Below are 24176 nucleotides of genomic sequence, written 5' to 3'. Positions count from 1 at the left end.
GAATTTTCTGGGATACAAAGGATAAATAAATTGTATTTTAAAATGTAAGTGGGTGCAGACTGAAAGATGCAGCAGCTATAACAACCAAATGCTGCGTTCAGTCCTTACTTGGGTCTCAATTTGAAAGACAAATGTAGGCGTAAAAAGCATCTGGGGTGATGATAAATTTTAACATACATTAAGTATTATAGGAAACAGGAACCCACTGTTAACTCTTTTGGGTACAATCATGACGTGTGTGTGTGTGTGTGTGTGTGCCGTCCTTACCTACTATAAATGCTCTACTTAATTTCCCTGGTCCTCTTCAGAAGACACATGGGCTTCAGAACAGGCTGGCCCAATCTAAACCAGCCTTTGATCCCCTTGATGGTGTGAGCCACACAAGTGACAGGTAAACTGGGGGATAACCACTGAGCTGCAAATTTTTGTTGGTGAATACACAAATACATTCTATCCCGGGGGATTCCACATTCAGAGTTTGGCTGCTTGTTTCTTATATGGCATTTTAAGTTCTTCTATTCCCAACAGTTCCTATAAACCGGTGTGAGCACTCAAAGCTCATCAATTTTACTGTTCAGAATAATTTCTAACAGGAATAACCATCCTTGTGGCATTGTATCATTGTCAGTTGAGGTGATGTCTGGAGAGGCTCTTTTGCACTTAGGGAAGGGCTTGTAAACACATTTATACACCATCAGAAAATACTATGTATGCAATGAAGAAGCAATTGTTGAAACCACGAAGCTGGTCACCAAATTTTCCATTCTATTAAACTATCTGGTGAAACTGTGAGTACAGATGAAAATGCTTTGTGGATGTGTGACTGTGTACTCAGACCCTGGATCAGATTTGTCACACCAATGCAAATGTTCTCTATTGACAAAGAAAGGCTAAGCCCCTCGTATCAGGCTTTTTCATTTTGGCCACCAACCAGCTCCCACGTCGTGACACAGGGACTTATTATTAGTTTTGAATGTTGGGCCTAGCTAATGTACAGTTCTTGCCAGCTCTTTTAACTTAACCTACTTCTCTTTACCTACATTTTGCCTCCGGGCTCTTTGCATTTTCTTCTTCTCTTACTGTCTCTATGTCTGTCTGGTTGACAGCTGCCTGGCTTCTGGCCCTGGACATGTTCCTTGTTCTCTTCTTCTTTTTCTCTTGTTCCTTCTTCACTTTCTGAGTCTAGATTTCTCCTCCTATTTATTCTTTCTGCCTGCCCGCCCAGCCTATCCTTTCTCCTGCCTACCTATTGGCCATTCAACTTTTTATTACACCAATCAGGTGCTTCAGGCAGGCAAGGCAAAGCAGATGATTAACACACACCCTTGCATTATTAAACAAATGTAGCATAAACAAATGTAACACATCTTTACATAGTTAAGGTATTCCACAACACCCCTCCCCCCAAGTAAGGCTTTTAGGCAAGCTGTCATGCTGTTGGAGATTCAGCTATGCTAATGTTTTCTTTTGCTCTTTGACTTTTTATTCCCAAATTGCAAAGTTTAGAACACCAACTCCACTTCTCGCCTAAACCCTATGAAATTCACTATATTGTCAATTCCAAGATTTGTTGTTGTTGTATTGTTGTTGCTAGTTTGGTTTTTTAGGAATGTGTATGTCATAGTAAAATTCACTGTGCACCAAATTCAAGGGTATTTGTTTTCCACTTACTAGAAACTTGATATAGAAGTAACTACTAAAATTTCTGTGGGGCTGGGAAATAATTCAGTTCATAAAGTGTCTGGAATACAAGTATGAAATTCTGAGTTTAGATTAACCAGAATCCACATTAAAACAAAAGAAAACAAAACAATCAACAAACAAGACTGATGTGTGGCCTGCATCTATAGCTCCAGTATTGGGGATGGGGGTGAGTGGAGACTGGGGGATTCCCTGAAGCTCATTAGCCAGTCAGTCTAGTTGAGCCAATGAGCTTCAAGTTCAATGAGAGACCCTGCTCTTTCAAAATTAAAGGTGGAGAGCAATTGAGGAAAGATGTTTGATATCCACCTGTGGCCTCCACAAGCAGGTGCATAAGCACACACACACACCAGTAAGTTCATATACCACATACACACAAACACAGCATACATTACAAATAAATAAATAACAAATTGGTGAATTAATTTATCTGCAATGTCATGTTTTTTAAATTTTTGACAAATGGGACTACCCCCTATATAAAGAACTTCTAAAGCTGTGTACATAAAACACCCAATATGTTGTTATCCAGCATGTGGGAGGGGCTGAAAAATTAGTAGCTATTATTGCCCATAGACAAGCTTCTGTTGTCTGTCTGTTGCTGTTGAGCCAAACAATCACAAAGAAACCAGGTCAACCAGTCTACAGGTATTTTGACACTAACACTCAGTGGCTCTCTTACTGTCATTTCTGTCCTGCCAAGCCTCAGAGACACAAGTCTCTCTTTGTTCTCTCCCACTGTTTGTAGGCTGAAGCCCAAGTGAGTATTTGTCTCCCAAGCCATGAACCTGGTTATTACAGATGGTTCAGAAAACCATGAGATCCTTGCAGCAGCAAAGTTGGTTATGGCCTAGTAAACTGCAACGAGGTCCTATGAGACTTGCTGTGGCTTTTCCAGGTACCTTGTCAATTTGTGATAAACCATGGCCTGATAGCTCTTCTCAAAGAACTTAAAACTTTAGAGAGTCATTCAAGGCCTCCATTATCACTCACATCACTCCAGGACCCCCTCATTGCTTCTGGTTTCAGAAGTTTGGTCAAAGGAAACCTTGCACAGAATTCTGTCCACAGCAGAGTCTGGGGAAACAGATGGAAAGGAACTGCACCAGACACTCAAGAGCCAGTTGGCCTGTGTTCAACATGGCTGTCTCATGGACATTTTTAGCAGAACTTGAGTTTGAAAGCACAGCACTAAACTGAAAGCAGAGCTCTATCTTCATGAGAGCTCTCCTGAGGGTTGGTGACTTAATGTAAAGAGAGACAGTCTTCAAAAGACCAGAAATGTTTACCTCAGTGGGAATGTACATAAACTGCATGTATTCAGGAGGCCAAGGCCAGAAGATGCATTTTAAAAGCATAAAAGGAGAAATTTGCATACATTACCTGGATACAAAGTTCTCTGATCATGGAGGCCCCAGCTGGAGTTTGCTTCAGGTCATGGCTGGAGGTGCCATTGCTATACAGGGCACCTTTCTGGATTGTTGCATCCTGAAAGAATGCTAAAGGAATTTTGTTACATATAACTGGGTGTACATAGGAAACTTTCAAAACACAGGGTGCGTGTAGAGAGAGAAATCTCTGATGCTCCTTGAGAAAGTCCTGAAAAAGTCATTATCTTAGAGAGACCTAAAAAATTTCCAGGTTTTCCTGGAATTTGGGGACTCCCTTTGCATTTGCCAGATGATCCTGGAGAAATCAGGGTTCCTTCTTGAGGTTGTTAGTTTTGTTAATAAAAGAATTTAAAAATAGATTCAAACAGAAGGTTTGATGGCAACTTTATTAGAGTTTAAAAGAACACTCTAAAGTAGGAAAGTTGTGAATTTCAATAGCTACCCAGAGTGAGAAGGGAGAGGAGGGGAGGAGAGAGGAAGGGAAAGGAGAGGGACATTTCATTGTGTTACCAGTATAGAGATCACAACATGGCAGCAGGTAGCCCATGGTATGGAAGGTGATTTAGAGAAAAATAAGGAAGCCCAAGGAACCAGGGAAAGCATATGTAGGTTCTGGTCCTCATCTAAATAAAAGAGATGGGGAAACAAAGAAAAAGATAGCGTCAGTCCTGACTCAAAGTGGACAGAACCAACCCACCTCATGGTGACTTGACTTGTAAAGATTGGGCTATCAGATAGAAATTCTGGGAAAGAAAAGTACAGTATTTCACTACAGGAAAGGTTATTCTACCTATCCCCTTAGCACAGCTTAAGGTTAACCTATCTTCCTAGAAGGTCCATTGGCCAGTGATTGACATGGTCCATCTAGAGTATTAGGTTTCCATCCAGGTCAGAGGCTCTATTCTTTTGACCTGAGTTCTATTTCCTTAATGGGCCTTTAAAGGCGTTCATCTAACACTGGCTCCAGTTTTGTCTGAGTCCCTACACAAAACTATTGTACTTTGATATCTTCCGTTTTTACAGGGAAGGAAGCCTGGAGTTTCTCTGGGATGTTCCGGGGACTCATGTCTCATCTCTCCTCTTTGGCAGGTAAGGATCTGACTAGCCCTCTTGCTGTACACACTTTCTCATTCTGTCTCCCCTGGCTGAAGGTATTCCAAGATGGCATCCAGGCTCAGTCTGTGCACAACATCCAGTGACATGATTTGGGAAGAAGAAAAGGAGGAATGATCAGTGGCTTCTGCAAGTCAGAGAAAGAAATAAAGAGAGGAAAGATGCTCAAGTAGGAAGGAACTGGAACCCAGCACCTACCATGTTACATGTTGACATGACTGGCACTCATTTCCAAACTTTGCAAAGATAGAGAGGTTCTTTAAAAATATTTTGAAAGGGCCGGGCGGTGGTGGCGCACGCCTTTAATCCCAGCACTCGGGAGGCAGAGGCAGGTGGATCTCTGTGAGTTCAAGACCAAGCCTGGTCTACCGAGTGAGTTCCAGGACAGGCTCCAAAATAATACAGAGAAATCCTGTCTCGAAAAACCAAATATATATATATATATATATATATATATATATATATATATATATTCTAAAAGGATTCCATTTTGGAGAAGTTAGGACCCTCTGGGACATTTGTTTCCCACAAGAGCATTAACTCGGCCAGTCTTTTGTGTTATCTAGATTTTATTCAACTTGTCTTTGTCTGTTCATATTTTTTTCAAGCAGAGGTGATCACAGAGGCATGTACTGCTAAGGGATGGAGCAATAGCACCCTGTGTGATGTCCATGCAGAAGTACCTGCTGCCTGCAGAGCTTTCTTCCCAGACAGTGTAGCATGCCCATGGAATGTTCTAATAGAGAAGACAGATCTCCAATTGTTTCCAACAAACTGCTTCCAGACCTTGCCCACAGCCTAGACAACAAGCTCTTACATGTTCTAGAAAGGAAGGCTCTGGATGCTTAAGGGTAGCCTGTTTTCCAAAGGAGGAGAAGAAAAACAGATGTAAGTTTGAAATATAATAGATACATAATCAATTGGAGGTGAGAGGACGCTCCTTCACTGGAGATATAGACAGGATGATCAATTATGCTCACTGTGAGCATGCACTGTTAGGGGAGAATGGCGGAGACTGCTTAAAAACTCATTGGCTTTTACTGCCATTCAAAACAAGAGTAAGAAGCAAAGCAATGTCACAATGGACAGAAGAGCTTTGAGAACCAGAACAGACAAATAGAAGTTATACATGACACTTGCTATTCTGAAGTTCTGGAGCTATCCTGGGTGTCTTAAAAATAATTTCACACACACACACACACCTTAAAATAATTACCACTAGCCTTCTAGGTCCTAAATGAATTAATAAATAGAATAAAAAATTACTTAAAATTTGGGTAAAGTTTAAGAATATTCATGTTCCTAACACCAGCCCAATTTAAAAGTTTTATTTGATGCTTAACTGGGATTGTTTCTAAGTTAGATTCACAAAAGTTTTCAAGTTTATTTGCTTAGATAAAATGGTCTAAAATAAAGAGAAGTATTAATATTAACTATTTGGAAAGTTGCTAGACTTAAGTTTTACTTCTAGCTGAAAGATAACTCTAGAAAGAAAAAGAAGGTCCCTCAAGGATGTGTCCCAAAAATATGGACATCAGCTATTATTTATCCAAACGAGTTTGGATAGTGTGTGGTATAAGTACTCTAAATGCATTTGAAGTACATATTAATTATCTGTGATTGCATTAAAAACTTACTCCAGAATTTAAGAGCTTAAAACAACCATTATCTCACATAGTCTATAGGGTCAAGAATCCAGGAATGGCTTAGGTAGATGCTGGTGACTCATGAGATTATTGCCAGCTGTCACTTGAGGCTGAAGTCTTTGGAAGTGTCAGCGGGAGCCAAAGAATCTGCTCCCAAACCTGCTCACATGGCCCTTGACAAAGTGACCAGAGTGAGATGGAAACTGGTGTCTTGGAAATGACACAGTGTCTCTTCCTGTCTTCCTTTAATGCAGATGAGTTCTGGTGCAGTGTGGGAGGGAACAACACCAGTGTGTAAGGACAGGAGAAGGACATGTTATAGACTGGCAGCCAGAGTGTACCCTTGGGGGCTCTAGGACCTGTGTCTCTCCCACGTATAAAATGCATTCACTGCACTCTAATACTGCTAAGATTCCTATTTTATAACAGCATCAGCTCAAGCATCAGAGTCTTGTCATTTTAATTATGTCCGGTTACACACAGGATTCCTCAGACACAGTTCCTTGAGTAGGATACTAGTCATTTTTTTCATCGCTGTGGCAAATACCTGATAAAACCAACATAAAGAAATGACTTACATTGATTCATTGTGGTGGGGATATGGTGGTATGCTGGGAGGCAGCTAGCCACACTGCAAGGGAGGAGAGCAATGAACCCTGGTGTTCAGCTGAGCACCCCCATCTTATTTAGTCTAGAATCCCAGCCCATGGAATGGTACCTCCCACATTTAGGGTAAACTCCTTCACAGATGTGCCCACAAGTTCGTCACTAGGTGATTCTAGGCACTGTCACATGGACAACCCAAAGGAACCATCACAAGAACAGTTCCCATCAATTAAAAAAAAACAGCAACAACAAAACTGGAAAAAGAAACATACATACACTATATAGTATCAGACCAGGAACAGGTTAAACATCCCATATGTTAGTATTCCAAAGGACATAAACTAGAGGTACACAGAAGTTCGTGGAGCAGCTCTCAGCCTACCAGGATATGCTGAATTGCCTTCAGACTCAGTCCTGTCCTGGATTATCCCATGCCTCCTGACTATACCTTCCAAGTTATCCTCCCTTTCTCTCGAAATTTAGTATATGGACACAGAAAATTGTTTCTCAGCTTTTGGTTCAATAGGGACAGGATAGGTACAAAGTCCTTTTGCCTGTCTCTATCCCTTTGAGTCCTTACTAGAAAGCTATTTGATGATTTTTAAATGCTTTTCATTTAAAATGTTTTTTAAGCTCTTGTGAATCGCCTGTGAGTTGTATCTGATGGATTCCATTAGACAAAAGTCACACATACATGTCTGCAAGATATTTAATCACTTTCTTGTGATTCATGATTCTGTGAAATATTCTTAGTCTTCTTATAGCCCCTATTTTGAGAGGATCTATGAATCATAGCCTTAAAAACATTAAAGGGTATGGAGGTCCATAGAAGTGGCTCCATCCCATCTTAACTTAAGGTCAGAAAGTCCGAGTCTATTTTTGCTCCTTCAAGGTTAAACAGCAGGGTGTTTGGCCTAAGGTGTGGCTAATGGGTGTTTTACCTAAGCAACAGGATATTTAGTTTAGGGTGTGGTTGCTTCATGTTTTGGGTATTAAGAAAGTAATTACATTTGTTTGTTCTTTGTATTATGGTAAGGAAGTATTTTGCCTTCCCCCTTTTGATTGAGGTATATAAGAACTTTGAGTAATAAACTTGGGGCAGATCCCAGTATTCACTGGATGCCCTTCCAACTCTATTTTTCTTTTCTTTTCTTTTTTGAGACAGGGTTTCTCTGTGTAACAGCTTTAGCTGTCCTAGAACCAGCTTTGTAGACCAGGCTGGCCTTGAACTCACAGAGATCTGCCTGCCTCTGCTTCCCAAGTGCTGGGATTAAAGGTGGGCACCACCACTGCCCTATCTCCTGTTTCTTGTCTATTTCTTTCCTGAATCCACACTCCCCTTCTCAGGAACATATGGACTCGTCAGCAGGAGTGGACAAAGGGGCTCCTAGGTCTGAATGGTGAGTCTCCAACCAAGATTTGTATAGTAAAGGCTTAGTACTCAGGGTGGTGGTGGATGGTGGTATTAGTAGGTAGTAGAAACTTTATGAGGCTAAAGATCTTTAGCTCATTGGAGGCTTCCTTGTTTCTATTCTGTGGACATCCAATTATCTGTCTGTTCCTAACATTCTCCCACCATTGCCAACTGCCATGAAGTGAAGCAGTCAATGAGCCTTGCTGAGCCTGCCGTCCCTACCCTATTTGGAATTTGCGCCTTCAAAACTGTAAGCTAAATATATCATTTTTCTTTTTATAAGTTAGCTGCCTTGACTATTTCTCTGTAGTAATGCAAAGCTAATACAATAGTCTTTTGTGTGGTTAAAGTGGCACTCTTTAGGCATTACTTTTGATGGTTTTGAGATCATAGCAAAGAATTTATAGTTGTTCCCTCAGCTTCAACTTTGGGCCATGTTTCCATGACAGTGCCCTAGATTTGACCTTTACTTTTAAGGAATTTTTAAATGGTTTGCTATCTCTAGAAGCTGAGACTCTTCAAGTCCTAACTCCTCTCTAGTTAGCAATTCTTTCCTCAGCTTATCTCTCTCCTCTTGCATTTTATAAAGGGCTAAAGGGAGCCAGATGGTTCCTTCAACAGGCTGTCTCGAAATCTCCTTAGCTGGATCACCCAGTTCTTTATTTACATGCTCTGCTCTGCACATCACTACACACGACGACGACGATGCTTTAAGATCTCTGGCTCTACCTCACAGGATTCAAAGACCTGTTTCCAACACAGTTTTTCTCACTTTATTTTAAACCTCCACCAGAACATGACTATGGCCCTTAAATTCTCCCCAGCTGCCTCCTTTGCCTAGTTCCAAATTCATGACTACATTTTACCTAATCCTTATGGTTGTCTATTGCAATATTACAAAGCACCCCAAAATCTGGTCTATTAGAATAATGAACACTTATTATCTCACACAATTCCAGAGGAACAGGAATCTAGGAATAGCTTGGTTGAGATTTTTGGGCTCAGGGTCTCTTATGAGGCTTCAGTCAACTATAAGCCAGGGCTGAGTGGGGCTGAAGGTTCCATTTTTAGTCTTAAAGGGCTGTTGGCAAAATGACTTCCATATAGGAACACAGAGTACACAGCAGGGAGAGAGAGAGAGAGAGAGAGAGAGAGAGAGAGAGAGAGAGAGAGAGAGAGAGAGAGAACACATAACATCCTTATAATCTGATCTCAGAAGCTGCATAGTGTTACATCTGCAATATTGTATCAGTCATACAGATGAAATCATAAAAAATGGGGATGGAGTGAATACCTGAAGTTGAGATTATTAGGGAATAATTTTGGAGGGTATCACAGGGTTAAATGTCTCTCTTACCAGAGCCCATTGAAAAGCAGCTGCAATGCAAGAATGAAGCAAAGAAATAAAAATCTTAACTTTTCTGTTATTGAAAAAGCTAACTGGGGGAGGCTTGGATATGGACACAAATGGTATCAATACTTGACCTCAGAATTAGAACTGTTACCTAGATAAGAAAGTAGAAGACAATTATTTTTTTATCTCCTCCAGAGTTTATCACATAGACAGCATGTGTGTGACTGGAGAATCTACTTGGTGTGACTAGGATAATCTACAAGAGTAGTGACAAGTCAGAATGAGCACTGAGAAACAACATCGGTGTGCCTCTCTCCTCCTTCTTCCAGACAGGAGAACTGGGAGGGAAAAATCTACTGTAACTCTCTCCGTTCTCCAGAAGATCACCCCAGGTGTAACGAACGTGGTTCTCAAAGTTGAACATGTCCAGTGCTGGATCCCATCTCTCAGAGATCTGTATTCCTTTACAAGTTCATAGGAAATGCTGACATAGCTGCTCTGAGAACCCTAGTTTAACATTAGCCTGACACCCACAGTGCCATTTCTTACTTGCAATCCCGTTAGTCTTTGTAACAATATAAGGCCGGCTCCTCAATTTTCTGCAATTGGGCCAGGTTTCCATCCTCCTTGCCATGGAGAACCAATTTTCCAACAGGTCTGGCTCCAAAATCTGTGCTCTTCCTTCTGCAGCAGGTTGTCATCAATTATTAAGAACACAGCATTAGTAGGAAGCTGAGACTAAACGGTAATTTTCTAGAACTATTTCCTGCCAGCTCCACCTCTGATCTTCTTATCCTGTGGTCGCAAACCCAGCCTGCTCCATTTCACTTTGCAAAGCAGATTGTAAGGCTGGGGAAATAGCTGAGCTAGTGAAGCGCTTCTGTGTAAGCCCAAAGACCTGGGTTTGATCCCCAGTGCCCACAAACAAAGCTGACCGTGGTGGAGACAGATACAGGAGGAGACCCAGAGCTTGCCGGCCAGCCAGCCTAGCCAAAATGGGGAACCCAAGACTGACCCCACACCTCCACAGAGGGAGCCCTCCAAGGACCACTGCCCTGAAGGAGCGTTTGTTTTCAGTTCCCTGAAATTCTTGTCTTGGTCCCTTCAGACGCAGAGGCTGCACGCACCCTCAGAGTTCCACACTATCCATGTGGTTTCCCGCTCCTTGCTCCTTGTTCACACCTTTGTAAATAATACTCCCCTCTTGCATATGCTCATTGGATTTGCTGTTTCCCATGACCCTTTGTGAGCATTTCTATGAGCACAGTTAGGAGTTTCGCTTTCCTCAATCCAACCCGGTGACTTAGCTTAGGTCCTGGCCTTCTTCCTAGAACTAGGTAAGTCCATGGACTTCCTGGTGCTATCCAGATGGTAGCCCTCCACCAGCACTCTTGGTTTAAAGGTGCAAAACACCCGCTCCTGGCCCCGTATGTTTACTTTGTAGGTACACCAGATGGCAGGAGAACGTGGAAGGTGCTGCTGGCAGAATTCCTGTCATCAAAAATTCGTGCTGTATTTTAGAACCCCACAATTTTCTCCCTGACACCAGCCATTTATTCTGACAACAGGTAAATCATTCCTGAAAGGAAAACAGAGGTAAAATTGTCAGTCAAGGACTTTTGTGCTAAATGAGTTCCAGCTGTTTCCTCTTTTAGCAGCCAGCTGCAAGCCAGGTTTGCAAAAGAAAATGGGAAATCTACCTAGATTCAAGAATAGTGGTGCTCAAGGTGTGTGGGGAGGATGGTTCTGGCTTCTGGACAGCATCTTGGAAACTGGGGGAGAAGGTGGATCTTGAACTGTGGATCAAGGACCAGGGATACTTGTCAGCCTGTGAAGGAAGAGATGACCCCAAGCAACAGAGAATAACCCCTAAGGAACTTTAACATCCCAAGACCATTTATGTTGCCAAAAACCTGTTTATAATTATCTAGGCATAGGGGAGGCAGCGAGGGAATGAACACTTGCGTATGTAGAGCATTATTGTTCACTGACATTCCCATCAAACTCAATTGCCACATACATTGATGCAATTGCAGTATATGCCTTGTTGTTTTGTCTAAGTTTTACTGATTTGTGGAAACACTATTCTCAGTCTATATGAGTAGCTGTAACATTTAAGGCAATTCTATGAAAGTATTGAGTGCTTGACAGTCAACTGTATTATATGTTAGTCCCAAAATGTTGTATTCTTTTGTGATGGTGGTGGTGGCTTTTACAACAGTGTCTATGATGACTTCCAACTCACTATCTAGCAGAGGTTGGCCTTGAACTTGTATCTCTACTCCAAGTGCTGAGATTACAGGCATGTACCATCACTGTTACCCTGTGGAATTGCATTCTACTGCACATATGAACTCCATAAAGAAAATATCCCTACACACAATATTAAAGTCCGACAATATAGTAATAATAATATATACATATATGCAAATAAAACAGTTGAAATACTTCTTTTTAGAGCCTGGAAAGACAGTCCATTTGCTAATGTGCTTGCCATTCAAGTATAAGGGCATGAGTTTGGATCCCTAGGGCCCATGTAAGAAGCTGGGCATAGTGGTGCACACCTATAATCCCAGTGCTGGGGAGGCAGAGCCAGGAGCATCCCTGAAGCTCCCTAACTAGCCAGTTTAACCAGTCAGTGAGATGCCAGTTTAGTGAAGGCCCTGTCTCAAAGAAGAAAATAGCAAAGAAAAGTGGAGACTAAGGAAGATGATTGACATTGACCTCAGTCTGCACACCTCTTACAACTCCTCCTACATCTATGTGTACCCACATATAACCTTATCTCTCTCTCTCTCTCTCTCTCTCTCTCTCTCTCTCTCTCTCTCTCTCTCTCTCTCACACACACACACACACACACACACACACACACACACACACACACCTTTCCAGAATAGTCCAAGTTACACGGCAAAGTGTATACTTGGTTTGAAGGTGTAAAACACCCCCTTCTGGCCCCAGGCTTGCTTTGTAGGTAGACAAATGGCAGAAAAACTTGGAAGGTGCTGCTGGCAGAATTCCTGTCATCAAAATTCGTGCTGTATTTTGGAACCCCGCAATTTCATGCCTCATACCAGCCATTTACTCTAACAGCTTTAACAGTAATAAAAGCCTAATGGACACTGTGTGTGACTCTACTCCTTTCCCAGCCTCCTTCTTACCTGTGTCTCAGCCCTCAACGTTTCTCCTGCCACTCCCATCCCCATCCTTCTGCTTTCCTCAGGATCTAATGCATCCAATGACATCTAACGATCTACAGTGGTGATGGCACTTGCCTGTTTGTTACTCCTGCAGACCCTTGGAGCTTGTATCCTTTCTTACATGCCTGCCCCACAATAGTTTGTCAGTGCTTTGTTGCTTAGCAACACTGACCCATTGTTTACTGTTCCAATGAAGAGTCAAAGAGATCAGGTGCATTTTCCACATAGCCTTGGCCCATTTTTCTGTTGCTGTATTCAGTACCACTGATTGGGTAAATTATTTTTTAAAAATGGGAGGAGTGTATTTTGGCTTCTACTTCATGACCAGTCTTGAGGGACTGTCCCTGGAGATGACATTATTTTTAATTTTCTTTTATATTTATTTATAATACTCATGGGGTGGATGCACCACGGGACATGTGTGGAGATCAGAGGACAACTTGTGGAAGTCAGTTCTCCCCTTCTGCTATGTGTGTCCTAGGGTTTGAGTCCCAGATTAACAGGCTTGGCTGCAAGCTCCTCCACCTACTGAGCCATCTCATTGGCCATGGTGATGACATTCTTACTGGATAAGACCTACAACATTGTGGGTGTTTCGTGGAAAGACAGGAAACGTGAAGGATTTAGTTATACTGGCTTTTATATTGACTTACTACTAAGATAATGTATTAACTTGTAGATTCATTAATTCACTAATTGTATGAATAGATTAGTCCAATCGTGGAAGCAGAAACTTAAGTCACTTCTTTTTTTAAATTTGTGTATTTATTTGTTTTTTAATTATGTGCACATATGTGGGGGTGCACATAATTGTGCTCATGGAAGCCAGAAGAGAGTGTTGGGATACCCTGGAGCTGCAGTTACAGGCAATTGTGAGACACCTGACTTAGATGCTAGGGACCAAACCCTGGTCCTTTGTGAGACCAGTATATACTCTTTACCATTGAGCTGTTTCTCAAGGCTCCACAAACACCTCTTCAAAATCCCATTTGGTTTTAATACATCATGATGGGAACTAGATTTCAACCTGAGTTTCAGAGGGGGCAAACCATCTTCAAACCATACATAGCTTTCCTGGTCCCCATTGACCATCATTTGATGCAAGTTCCATGATTTTTTTAACCTTCTCCTTGAGTCCTAAACCTAAGTCTCATCTATCAACTTGACCTCCAGTGAGTTTGGATAAGGTGTTTAACCAAATCTAAGTCATTTGTTTCACTGCCCTGTTAGAGGTTCTTAAATGTTAGCACTCAGAGCCTTCCCTTGGGAGATTCTAATTTAGAGGTCTGAGGTACAGGAGAATTCTAACATCACCAATTTCCCAAGAGCTGCTGGTCTGGAGACAGTAGCTGTTGACTAGGAACATGTTTCAGTCACTGTTACCCCAACTCCAGGCACTTGTCTTCAATGATAACTCTCTGATCATGAAGTTTAAAACATTAGTCTCAAGCTGGGAGTAGTGGCACACACTTTTAGTCCCAGCACTCAGAAGGCAGAGGAAGGTAGATTTCTAGTTCAAGGCCACCTTGGACTACAGAGCAAGTTCCAGGGCTACACAGAGAAACACTGTGCATTAGTCATGGTTCTCTAGAATCACAAAACTTACAGAATGAATCTCTCTCTCTCCCTCTCTCTCTCTCTCTCTCTCTCTCTCTCTTTATCTCTAGAGACAGGGTATGATGGGAGGGAGGGAGGGAGGAAAAGAGAGAGAGGGGGAGAGAGAGAGAGAGAGAGATTATTTATTGGAAATGACTTAGAGGCTGCAGTCCAACAATTGCTAACTGTGAATGGGAAATCCAATAATTTAGTAGTTGTTCAGTCCCACGAGGCTGGATGTCTCAACTGGCTTTCTGTATATGCTGGAATCCTGAAGAAGTAGGCTCCAATGCCAGTGAAGGAATGGATATACTGACAAGGTGAGGGCAAGCAGATGGAGAATGAGTGACCCCTTCCTTCTTCCGTGTCCTTATATAGACTTTCCAGCAGAAGGTGTGGCCCAGATTAAAGCAGTGGCTTCCTGCTTCAAGATAGGGATTAAAGTTATGTGTCATCCAACCTCAAGATCTGGATCACAAGTGTGCCCTCCATTTATGGACGGTAGTTCATTTCAGATATAGTCAAATTGCCAACCAAAAATAGCCACCATGTGCTGTCTTGAAAAGCCAAAACAAAAAACAAAATAGAAACAATTACTTTCTGTCATAAAATTTGCAGCTATCGGGACTTAGATAGGATCAGTAGTACCAATGGTTTCCTGAACATATCCCAGACTCCTCAAGGCAAACCTGGTTCTGCCTTTTGAGTTAGGTGTCCCTCTGGAATAGCCAAGTTGAGACCTAGTAAGAAATAGAACTCTCTAGACCTCAGATACCACTCATCATTATGTAGGTCTATGTGCACAGAGATACCACATCTTACCTCTGACTGAAAGGGGACTTCTAAATTCTAGACAACTTAATGAGACCCAGTCTTCAAGTAAAAAGTAAAAAGAGGGCTAAAGATACAGCTCAGTGGTAGAAAACTTGCCTAGCATGCATGAGGTCCTGGATTCCTTCTTTAGTGGAAGTTACAAGCTTAACTCTGAAAACTCTTTAGGCATCTACTTCCCAAAACATTTATTATTTAGCTCACATATTTGCCCGACAGCCACAAACTTTCTCAAATTTTACATTTTTTTTTAGAATTTACATTTATTTGTATCTGTTGTGTGTGGGAGCAAGTGCGGGTCATCACACATGTGTGAGAGACATATGCACATGACATGGGAGTCCATTCTCTTTCTACCGTGTAGGTCCTGGGATAAACTCAAATCATCTGGCTTGGTGGCAAATGCCTTCATCTTCTTTTACCCACTGAGCCATCTTGCCAATCCTTGAAATGCAATATTTTAATCAGTTCACCTTCCCTGTCTCCCTCCTTCCTTCCTTCTTTCCTCTCCTTCCTTCCCTACTCCCTTCCCTCCACTGAGGACCGAATCTAGGTCCTCATACATGCTAAGCAACTGTGCTTATATCCCCAGACCTCTTACGTTTTAAGACTTGATCTCATTGAGTTGTCTTGATTGGCTCAGGCAGACCTTGAGTTTTCAATCTTCTTGCCTTGTTCTCTCAAGAGGATGGGCTCTTTCTTTTTAAAGTAAGTATTTTACTATGGCCTGGCACAGTGATACACAACACCTTTAAACCCAGTGTTCTGCAGCAGAGATAGGCAGATTCTCTGTGAGTTGGAGGTTAACCTGGTCTACACGGAGAATTTCAGGTCAAAGTGAAGTAAGTGCTTTTTAAAACGATTGGTCATATAACTCCCACTCTGGCCAGATTTACCTAAGCAGCTACCTCTCCCCCACCTCCACCCCTGCCCATACACCTCCTATATGTCCATTTCCTGTCTAGTTTCAAACCACCATAGGGAAAAGATATTTATAAGAAAGTAATGTTTTTGAAAAAGGAACTAATGCTTCCTGCCCCATCTCTGTGTGGCTAGTATAGGGCAAGCTTATATTGCCACAGGATTTCTGATCCACAGGACAGCAGGGACAGAGTGTAGAGACCCATCCAGGTGGAAGGGCACATGGTAAGGGATCAGTAACATCAGGTCAGTGAAGAGAGAGGAGCCAGGTGGGATTTCCAGGACACACGGCACCCAAAACTTCCTCGTTCTTCCTCACCATGGACTGCGGCCAGAATGGGACTTAGGAAATATGTGAATATTAGAGTTTCCTGTGCAGCTGAGTTTGGAACTGGGACTCATATCCACCAGACATGAAAACTCAATCACTATGTTATATTGTCCAGTAAAATTTATAGAGTTCCTAGAGTTTGTGGTTTCCTGTTCTTAATCCCCCCAATCTTATCATTAGGTATTCTTTGGGGACCAGTCAAGAAGCCTTTTGCTTCTTGGCAAAACATTTTGAGCATCTAAAATCTCCATTTAATGATTACCTGTGGAGTCACACTGCTTGAGAAATTGTTTCAGATGAACTGTAGCCTCTGTGCACCCCAATCCCATGTTCCTCTCCCAAAGCTAAAATAACCAGGAACATCGTGCCTTTTCTTCAAATGAGAAAGAAGCCCCTGTAGATAGTGATACACTATCTACATTGCCCATTTTAAGATTGACATAAATAACACAGTGCTTATCACCCTAATTTACTTTTCACTCATCACTATGTTGAGGCATAGCGATATTGACACAGCCAGTTCCAATTCTTTGACCTGTAAGACAGTACCAAAGCTTGCTTACCATTTTTCCAATTGATTGCAGAATGATTTTCAGTATTTCATTTTTAGAAGGAACAATTCAATGGCTACTTTTATAAATATCAACTTTCAAGCATGTACAAAGCCTTACCTAGGATTCATGCTAAAATAATATGGCTAGACTGTAGGCTAAGGAGATCTCCAGCCTGCCTGCATGCTGTCAAGCTGCCTTTGAAGTGGTTATGCCAGTTGCACGTCCATTAACAGTGTTTGAGTGTTTCCATTCGTCCATTGTCTTGCCAATGCGTTGTACTTGTTTTTATACTTTCTGATAACCTTTTGAGTTTGAATGTTATATTATTTTTAAATTTTATTTGCCTGTTTACTAGAGACGCTGGGCATCTTTTTATATGCTTGGTGAAAAATAGATATCTTCTGTGAAGAGCTGTTTAGCAGTGTTTGGGTTTTTATCTTTTGGTCTTATTGTTTTGTAAGAGTCCTCATGTTTTTTATTAACTGTGGTTTGGGAATATATTTTCCGAGTCTATACTTTCTCTTTATTTTTGCTATTTTAATACATAAAAGTTTTTAGTTTTGTGTAGGCAAAATTTAGGCTTTCCTATTTGTGTTTTTTATGTTATTTCAACGACTTAAGAGATAGCAAATATGTCTAAAAGTTCTACCTTTCACATTTATATCTGCAGCCATCTTGGAAGTGATTTGTGTGAGGTACAGGTTGTTGTAATAGAGCTCTTTCCTCCTGGCTAGTGACACTGGCTATCACAGAGCATGAAGTCATGGCAACAAGATAAGCAAAGTGATACAGTGAGAGCTAGGTTATAGTAAAAGCAGTGAGACTGTTAACATGCTCTCATAAAAGGAAGAGGCTATCACCAGAACCCTACTCCATTCTAACTCCACTGGAATATGTAAGGTGGAAAGCTGACTTGGGGGAATAGGACTCATGGATGAAGCCTTTATGGGTCATCACCCTTGTTAGAGTGGGAGCATTCAATCAGTCACCCATTCCAGAAAATAACCTCAATAAATCCATTGGCTCTCTAAGCTGGACTTGGATGGAATCACTTCTCTGGCTTTTTGCTACCCTGTATCAGGTAACTATGCCTTCTTTCTATCTCCACAGTAAAAGTCCCACAACAGACTCTCATTTCTTCTTGTGAACAGACATCAGCATTTTCTTAGTGAGATTTACTTGCTTGTGAAATCATCTGTCACATAAGATGTACTACAAAGCATGGCATTGAGTTATGACTCTCTGTGTGTGATGGTAATTACAACATGTAAAGTGATAGCCCACAATGTCTTCTTCATGATCTCCAGCAGTGTGGATGCATAGTTCCTTTGTTCTCCCATGGAAATAGTACAATTAGTCAAGGTTCACAAAAAACAAACAAACAAACAAAAACCCAAATATATACCCTGTGATTAATCAAACTAACTTTTAAAAATCAAATATATTTTTAGAAACCAAACAAAAACAATTTCATTCACCCTGTGTCATTCGTACCTAAAAGAAATACACATTTGCTTGAGACCCTAAAAGTCCTAGAACAAATGTTCTGATACTCCCTGGAACCATTTCTGTGGTAGCTTTGAGATAAAATGCCTTGGCCAGAAACTTTATTTTTCTAATCCCAGGGAAGATACAAACTCAGCAATAGTGTGTTGCTCCAAATGTCCAAATGGGCTGTCCAAGGACCTCCCACGGAGAGCTCCATAAATTTACAGCTTGGGTTACTCAGTGAGGTCACCCCATGCGGGTTAGTGGGCAGATGGCCAAACTTTGATAAAAGGCTGTAATCAGATTCCAAAACAAGTACGTACACACACACACACACACACACACACACACACACACACACACACACACACACACAGCCTTTTCATTGTTTCTAGTTTAACCTTGTGATTTATAACAATCTGGAAAAACTCCAAAGAGGACTATATCAGCTCAACCTAGAATAATGTTTCCAAATAATTGCTTCAAGTGTGTTTCAGGGAACTTCTATAATTTTTTTTTACCCATATGTAATTTTCTATTACAACAAGATTAAATAACAAGTACTTTATTTAATTTAAATTTAGCATAAGTCACAAGGAAATATAAACTAGGAGAGAATTTAGTCCAGTAATAGCTCCCAACCTTGACTGTACTATTATCTGTAGCCTTAAAACTATCTATTTCACTTAGTGGACTTCCTAGGGGAGGCCTTACCCTCTGTGTGGAGCAGATGGGAGGAGGGGGGGAGTAGGGGCACCAGGAAGAGAGGAGGGAGGGGGAACTGAGATTGGAATGTAAAAAGTAAATTAATAAAAAAAGATTTAAAAATGTATCTATTTCAGATTGACAAGGTGGTTCAGCAGGAAAAGGCCTTGCCATCAGGCCTGACTACTTGTTTGGTCTTCAGGAGCCATATGGAATAAGGAGAGACTCAATTCCCAAAAGTTGTCCTCCATCTCACCAACACATTCTGTGGCACGAATGCACCTATCTCCACACATACAAAATAAATAAATCAGTAAGGTCATAAAAATATCAATGCCAAATCTGCAAACCAAATAAATAATATTGGGCTGATGGGCCTAAGTCAGTGTTTTCCAATGGTCCCTGAGTGATTTCACTATACAGCTAAAATTGACAACTCAATGGTCTAATTCAAACATTTAGTAGATTGGGAAAGCGAGATTTGGAGAGCTTAAGTGACTTTTCATTATGTTTTTAAACTTGCCCTATTCTATATGATAGCCATTCTCAACATGTAGCTGTTAAAATTTAAATGTGTTCAAATCAAATAAATTTAGATTTGAGTTTCTGACCCATATTTCCCAAGTACTCAGTAATCCACATGTAGCTACTGGCTACCTTATTAAACAGAAAGGATGCATAGGTATCTGTCAAAACAGTACGTTCCCTTAGGTATTGCTTTAAGAGAAGAGAGGTAATTTTATATGTGTTCATAAGCATCTTTCTTTTTCTTTTCTTTTCTTTTTTTTCTTTTTTTTTTTTTGAGACAGGGTTTGTCTATATAGCCTTGGCTATCCTGGAACTCGCTTTGTAGAACAGGTTGGCCTCCAACTCACAGAGATCCACCTGCCTTTCCCTCCTGAGTGCTGGGACTAAAGGCATGTGCCACCACTTCTTCCATAAACATCTTTCTTTGAAGTGTGGCAAAGCGTTGTCTTATGCCTTGCTAAAGATTTCTATGTAAGCATTAATCAATTTCAAATTACAAGCTATTATTCCACAATGTTTAGTATAACACAGTATTTTTAAAGCAAGAGTATCTCACCAGTAGCATGGAGCTCAATAAAGCACCTAATACCGTAATAAAGATGAAAGCTTCATAGGCCATCATAGATGCCACTCAAATCCACATCAATCCACCTCTACCCCAAAACCCATGGATAATAATCCAAAAGAACCTGTTTCTTTGACTGATGAGCAAAGCATATTGGAAGAAATGGGAAAGTTACAATTCCCACTGAGGGTCTGTTAGACCCAAAGCCAGTTCACAAGTGTGTCCAGACACAGCCTTGACCCCAAGAGTGCATACAGGAAAGTGGTAGAGGGTAAAACCTTCTCCTGTGGATAAAAAACAAGGAGGAACCAAGAGAAACTAAGTTTTCTCATCCTTAGTATAATAAGATTTATCACCAGCATTATCATGTTTTTAAATGAGAGAACAGATTTTTGTCCCTTAGAATACCCTGGTCTCTTAGAATAAACATGCCCAGGACAACAGAGTTCCTGGAGCAGGTGCTGGTGCTGGCAGGATTTCTGGTGAGTTGGTAGAATTTTGGCAGTGCAACTATCTTAAAAAATTTGCTAGCTTTGTTTTTTTCAGTTGTGTTATGAAATTGAAATTTAATACCACTGTTTCTTGTGAATACATTGTTCCTTGTCATGTGGCTCAGTGTTTCCCATTCCCAAGTGTATTACATCAAGTCATGAGCTAAACATGCCTAAGATTAAACTAGAGGAAGTCAGTTAGCCAATAGCGTAAGAAGCCAATCTTAGAGAGATTACAGCGTCCCAAGCATTTTACAGAGATTGCATCATTTAATTCCCACAACTCACAATGAGTTAAGTACTAATATTATTCTTTTACAGATCCTAAATGATTTAGTTAAGGTCACACAGCTAATAAGTGGTAGAATTGAACTTTGAACCCAGGCAGTAGAGCTTTTAAAGGAAGCATTTTACTGTTTTCACCATGGACTTAATAAAAAGATCATACTTCATCTTTCAAGATCAGAGACACAGGAATGGACTGGTCATCTGGGCAGGGAAAAAAACTCTCCCTAGTAACAAGATGTGGATGTGGGCTTGGATAGCTGGGATTCCAAGATTTAAGACTGTTTTGTCAAAGAATGGACTTCTAGTCAATTTGACACTGATCTTTCCTGTTCTCTGGCAACAGTAGTAGTTGCAAAAACCAGAGACTAGGAAAGAGAAGGGGAGGACATAAAACAAAACAGCAGTAGCTGTAGGTGCTCCTCCACTGGTTATGCAATATGCCCCAGTGTCTGGGCTCTGGGAAGACTGCGGGGGAGGTAAGGTTTCCTGCCCCAAGGTAGGGGGCCTTAGATGGAGAGATACCTGCATTAATTAGATCGTTATATAAAACACCACCTTTCTTCAGGCCATATTCTCTTTGGTAACCTTTACAAATCTCAGCGTGTTTCCACATTTCATTTACAAATGCAAACAAGAAACCCAGTCAGCTCCAACATTACTAGCATCCCAGCTGGCACAACCCAAATTATTTTCTCACCCAGGCAGCAGCCTGAGGTTGTTATCAGTATCAGAATGCTCTTTGGGTCATTTTATAGCCACTCTGTTTCTTTGCTCACTGAACCACAGACTAATGCAACTTTCCCAAGTAGTCCTGTGTAAAGACAGCCCTTCGAACTTGCTTCTACAAAGCCTCAAGAGTTTTATTTTTATTTTTTCAAAGTGAGGCTTGGATGGGCTTGAAGAGATGACTCCAGATGTTAAAAGTGCTCGCTGCCCTTGCGCAGGACCAGAGCTCAGCTCTCAGCACCCACATTAAGAGGCTCACAACTTGCTGCAATTCCAACTCCAACTCCAGGGGATATGACTCCCAGCCTCTACAGGTACCCACACACATACACGTACCTACAAACAGACATTCATACAGACATATAAATAAAAAAGAAATAGACTTAAAAATGCTTTTAGAGGAGTTTGAGGTTCACCTCAGAGCTGAGTTCCAATCACGCCTCTCTACTGTCAAGATCTCATACAGAGCAATCTATCCATTACTAGTGTCACCCGAAGCCCAGCCGTCCCGTGAGTATTCCCCGTTGGTGTTGTGCATTCCATTGGAGGTAGACAAATGTATAGTGAGTGACATGAAGCCACCATTTTAACATTATTCAATTAGTTATCTTTAAATAGTATTGTCTTGAGTTTTCACATCATGATTTTAAAATATTCTTTATTTCTCAGAGAAGTTTTCGATTCAAATATTCAGATCAAATCTGAGAAGAAACCACAGAGTCACCACATATACCCTTCCTTCCTCCACACACACACAGCCTCTCCTATCATCAGGATCCTATACCAGAATACATTGGTTTCAATCAATGACCCCTCACCGACCAATCCTTGTCATCCAAAGTCCACAGGTTACAACAGAGATTGGTCTTTGTGGTGTTCATTCTATGGACTTTGAAAAGATGTTTAATGGCATGTACTCATCAGTATAGTATTATTCAGAATCATTTTGCTGCCCTAAAATTTCTGTGCTCTGTCTACTTCTCTCTCCCTCCTGCTCTGGCAATTGGCAACCACTGAATATATTATGGTCTCCATAGCCTTGCCTTGTCTGGAATATCAGAAAGCTGAGCTCATACAGTACATATAGTACATATCATAAAGTACATAGCTTTCCAGATGGACTTCTATTGTGTAGTAATATGCATTAAAGATTTAATTTTAAGATTCCAATTTCTTTTTATGCTTCATACCTCTTTTTTTCTTTTCAGAGACAAGGTCTCATGGATCCCAGGTTTGCTTAAGTTGGATATGTTGTCAAGGATGTCAATGAACTTCAGAACTTCTTGCCTCCACCTCCAAAGTGCTGAAATTTCAGGCACAATAGGTTTTATGTTATTCTGGGAATTGAAGCCAAGACTTTATACATGCTAGGCAAGCACTCTTTCAACGGAGTTACACCCCCAGCCAGCTCATTTACTGTGACCCCTGAATAATATCACATTGTCTGGATATACCACAGTTTATTTATCCATTCATCTACTGTGGAGCAGCTGTTGTGAAAAACTTTATGTGTGCATAAATTATCATTGTGTTTGGTTACATATGAAGAGTTTGATTGTGGATAATTTGCCCATAATTTTTAGCTCATTTACATTAGGTATATATCATTTACATTTTTTGATTAAATCTTCTTGTGTACATACAAACTCATGGCTGATTATGACAGTATATTGTGTGTTTCCCATCACAGAATATGAATATGGGTAATTTATAAAGAATAGAGTTATTTCACAGATTGTGAAGATGGGGGTGGGGGGTGGGAAGGGGTTCTAAGATGAAGTCACCATTGGACTGTTCCTCTCAGGTTCCAATATGGCACCTTGTAGCTGCATCCTCCAGAAGGCTGTTCTTACATGGGAGAAGAACAAAGAACCCCATGTGGCCCATTAAATTCATTAATGAAGGCAGAGTGATCAGAACCCAAAGACCTTCTAAAGCACTACACCTGAAGAAGCGGTTGCACTGTGGATGTAAGTTGCTGACACATAAATTTTGGAGGAGACAAACACATTCAAACCATAACAGGTAGTGTGTATACTCGGTCCTGAGAGTCCCTGCTTGTTTTTGCTAGATAATTCATGGATTGTCTCATTGTTTCTGGAAAGCTAATAGACTGTGAATTCACTACAAGTGCCTTTGTGCTGGGACTGACAGTGAGTGACAGCAGACAAGGTTGGGGCCCTGAGACACTCCTCAGGCAGCCAGCCTAAGAGCCAGAAATCTGCAGTTGCCTTGGCAACAGCTGAAGTTTCCTGTCATGGACTGAAAAGCACGATGTCTCTTCATTTGTGAAAAGTCTATTTTACGCTCTCAATCTGCCTGCAGCATAAATATGCCAGGAATGAGACCCTCAGGACTGGGTTTCCTTCTTCTGGTTTTGAAATACAGATTTAAAACTCATAGTAAGAGGTGAAAAGGAGGCCTTCCCTCCCTCCCTCCCTCCATCCCTCCCTCCTTTCCTCCCCCTTTCTCTCTCTCACACACACACACCCCTACTGCTATCAGGCACAAATATTTTATGCAGCCAGAATTCATAGTCTTGAGGTTCTAGACAATTGTATATTAGACACAACAATTGCTTTAGGTTATCACTGAGAGAAAGAATTCAGTGATTGTTTTTCAGAGATTCCCCATGTCATTTGTTGCATTTTTAGATTCTAACAATGTATTGAGTAGATGAAAAATCGAAATATCCTTAATAATCACATATTCGACAGTACTCACTCT

At 41.0% G+C, this 24176-nt stretch overlaps 1 long non-coding RNA gene across 2 annotated transcripts; it reads left to right on the top strand.

The window, feature by feature from the left end:
- The first annotated feature begins 7741 nt into the window (after nt 1–7741).
- LOC121133138 lies at nt 7742–23796 on the top strand. 2 transcript variants are annotated; one of them, XR_005869888.1, is made up of 4 exons: nt 7742–7857; nt 8054–10793; nt 18989–21763; nt 22658–23796. It is a non-coding gene; the product is annotated as an uncharacterized LOC121133138 (long non-coding RNA). The 2 variants fall into 2 exon arrangements; XR_005869887.1 differs by having other exon boundaries at nt 7742–10793.
- Nucleotides 23797–24176: the final 380 nt, after the last annotated feature.

Source organism: Mesocricetus auratus, unplaced genomic scaffold, assembly GCF_017639785.1.
Source record: "Mesocricetus auratus isolate SY011 unplaced genomic scaffold, BCM_Maur_2.0 Super-Scaffold_100020, whole genome shotgun sequence".
Taxonomy (NCBI): domain Eukaryota; kingdom Metazoa; phylum Chordata; class Mammalia; order Rodentia; family Cricetidae; genus Mesocricetus; species Mesocricetus auratus.
The sequence above is the reverse complement of the archived record's forward strand: the minus strand, read 5'-3'. Positions and strand labels throughout refer to the sequence as shown.